Here is a 3,414-nt window from a genome sequence, read left to right on the forward strand (position 1 = left end):
TTCACGATCACATGCTCGGCTACATTCATGAAGCCAAGACGCCGAAGGTGGATGGGAAAATCTACGAAAGATTTTCGCGGCGAAGAAGGCTTCAACTCCTCCAAGAGTTGAACAACATTCAACAAAGGGACATGTCCATCACGACATACACCTTGAAGATCCAGGAGCTTTGCGACTCGCTTGGCTCGATAAGCGTAAATATCGATGATGATGAGATGGTGCAAATATGCCTCAGCGGCCTCGCACCACGGTTTGGCGTGATGCGAACCGTCGTTCTAGCAAGGGAGAAATCTCCCTCCTTCTTCGAGCTCCAATCAATGCTATTGGTCGAAGAAAACCACGTGCGTACAAGGAGCAATGAGTCGGAAGGCCACATGCTCTACACACACTCGAACGGAGGAAGAGGACACGGACGAGCGAGAGGCCGATTCGGCCAAGGACAAGGCAGACGAAGTCTAACCTACGACAACAACTCCCAATTTCGGCCGCAAAACGGAAGCCAATGAGGAACCTTCGCAAGAAGGGGGAGCTTCCACTCCGGCCCGAGCCGTCAAAACGCAACCTAATGCGGATATTGCGGAAAGCTCGACCACCACGAAGAAGAGTGCCAAAAGAAGATGCGCGAATCAACTTCCACAAGCCGACAACTCACGAATTACGCGCACAATTCCGACTACGAAGAGTATAGCGGAATGTACGGGCACAACTCCGACTACGAAGATCGTGGCGGAATGTTCATGATGAAACATAGAGCAAACTCTATGTCGGCCTCTACCTCAACTAGTGCCCTCAATCCAGAGAACGTATGGTTTGTTGACTCCGGAGCCTCCAACCATATGATATCTCATAAAGAATGGTTTCTTGAACTTCGAGAGCCGGAGCGACCCGGTTATGTCGAAACCGGAGATGATACTACGCACCCGATTCAGCACATCAGCAATGTTCCGTTCGGCGAAAGAGGTAAGCAAACATATATTAAAAATGTCTTACATGTTCCCACCATCACGAAGAATTTGGTCTCGGTCGGCCAAATGGTTGAGCAAGGGATGCAAGTACGATTCGACCAAGAAGGGTGCTTCATTGAAAAAGAGGGTCGAATCATCACGCGCAGAAGAAGAGAGGGTCAGATGTTCATTCTCGATTCACACGAGATGAAATCCGCCATGTTCGCAAAAAGCACGAAAGCTGACTCTGACATAGAGCTATGGCACAAGCGAATCAGCCACATCAATCTCAACAAACTCAAAGCAATGAAATCAAAAGGAGTCGTCATCGAACTCCCGACATTCAAAGAGAAGGAGATTGAAGGTGTATGTAAAGCGTGCCAATTCGGCAAGCAACACCGACACCCATTCCCAAAAGAGTGGAACGTGAGCAAAGGTCCACTCGACGTAGTCCATTCCGACGTATGGGGACCGACGCATATGGCTACATTCGGCGAATGCCGATATTACGTGCTCTTCATCGACGACTTCTCCAGGCACACATGGCTCTATCCGATGCGGCAAAAGAGCGAAGTGTTTGGACACTTCCAAAGGTTTAAAAACGAAGTCGAAAAAACCATTGGTCGTCATGTACGATGCCTTCGATCGGATGGCGGCAATGAGTACTTCTCGGACGATTTCATGGCGTATCTATGAAAGGAAGGAATTCGGTGAGCATTCACTTGCCGACACACTCCGCAACAAAACAGTGTAGCCGAGCGCAAAAATCGGCACATCCTCGAAGTAGCGTGGGTCATGCTGAACGAGAAGCATATGCCCAAGTCATATTCGGCCGAAGCTGCAAATACAATCGTCTACCTAATGAATTGGTGTCATGATGTGGCGTGCTCGAGAGTGGGAAATACCAGTGAAAGGGGGGGGTAAAAAATGAGCATGTGCAATGTGTGTGCACACAAAAGCGATTAATTGTGCATATGCAAAATAAAATGGAAAAGAAAGGGTGAAAAGGAGGTATAGAAGCTCGTGCAAAAAGTAAGAGAGAGGAGAGATAAAAGGTAGAGGGGAGACAGGCTATGAATTTATAGAGATAGAATTATATATTATATAAGATAGAGTTAGTGGGCTAGTGGATAGTCACATTGATTACTAGCTAGAGGTGCATGGTTTGAATTTGGACTTATAGTGCAACGTGATTTAAGGAATTTTATTCCTTTTTTATTGAAGACAAATTTGGCGACCCCCCTTTCTTTTTTTCCTATAAAAGGAGGTCGAGGGGGGCTCAATCGGGAGGACGTTTTGGGAGGAGGAGACTATCGCCAATTTTCCTTCAAACCTCTTCATCTCCTTATTCACCCCTTCTCTTCATCTCATACCCCTTCATCCCCCCATCGCCACGTGCTCGTCTTCTTCGTGTCGGCACTCGAAGTGCTCGTGAGACCAAGCTTCGTTGGTTCGATGTTGCGAGCCTCGTTCGTCGTTGCGAGCCCATGTGCTCGTCGTTCGGGTGGTCGTGGTTCGTTGGGATTGGCATTTTGGTGGTGCTCGTGTGTTCATCTTCGTTGTGTTCGGATTTGCTTTTGTCTCTAAGGGCATTTAATATTTATGTTTTGATTGAGCTTGTGGTTAACTATAAGTTGCCATTGTAAACAAAACCCTATTTTATAAAGGGTCCTCTTGAGTTGGAATCGAACACGTATTTATCTCTTTGGTCGATATCATTCGTGTTTTTTCTCTCCTTCTTTCTTTATTCGTGTCTTCCTTGTACGTTCGGTCGTCTTCTGAAGACGGGACCGTTCGGGCTTGCCCATGCACCTCTCCTCCTCATAAAGGCGTACGAGCATTTTGTGTGTGTTTGTGTCTTCCTTGTACGTTCGGTCATCTTGTGAAGAGGGGACCGTTCGGGCTTGCCCATGCACCTCTCCTCCTCATAAAGGCGTACGAGCATTTGTGTGTGTGTTTGTGTCTTCCTTGTACGTTCGGTCGTCTTGTGACGAGGGAGCGTTTCGGGCGTGCCCATGCACCTCTCCTCCTTATAAAGACGTACGAGCATTTTGTGCGTGTGTTTGTGTCTTCCTTGTACGTTCGGCCGTCTCGTGACGAGGGACCGTTTCGGGCTTGCCCATGCATCTCTCCTCCTCATAAAGGCGTACAAGCATTTTGTGTGTGTGTTTGTGTCTTCCTTGTACGTTCGGCCGTCTCGTGACGAGGGAGCGTTTCGGGCTTGCCCATGCACCTCTCCTCCTCATAAAGGCGTACGAGCATTTGTGTCTTCCTCGTATGTTCGACGTTGTCGTGTTGTCACGCACTTTGCATGTAGAAAGAGGCGGGACCACGGGGGCCTTGAACCGAGGAGAGAGAGAGAGAGAGAGAGAGAGATTTTTGCAGATACGTAGAAGCGAGAAGGAGAGAGAAAGAACGGAAGACTTAATTACAATAACAGTCGATTACAATATCAAGAGATTACAAACTC

Source organism: Azolla caroliniana, unplaced genomic scaffold (genome assembly GCF_043228905.1).
Source record: "Azolla caroliniana isolate FFs.n. ecotype wild unplaced genomic scaffold, voAzoCaro1.0.p SCAF_15, whole genome shotgun sequence".
NCBI lineage: Eukaryota > Viridiplantae > Streptophyta > Polypodiopsida > Salviniales > Salviniaceae > Azolla > Azolla caroliniana.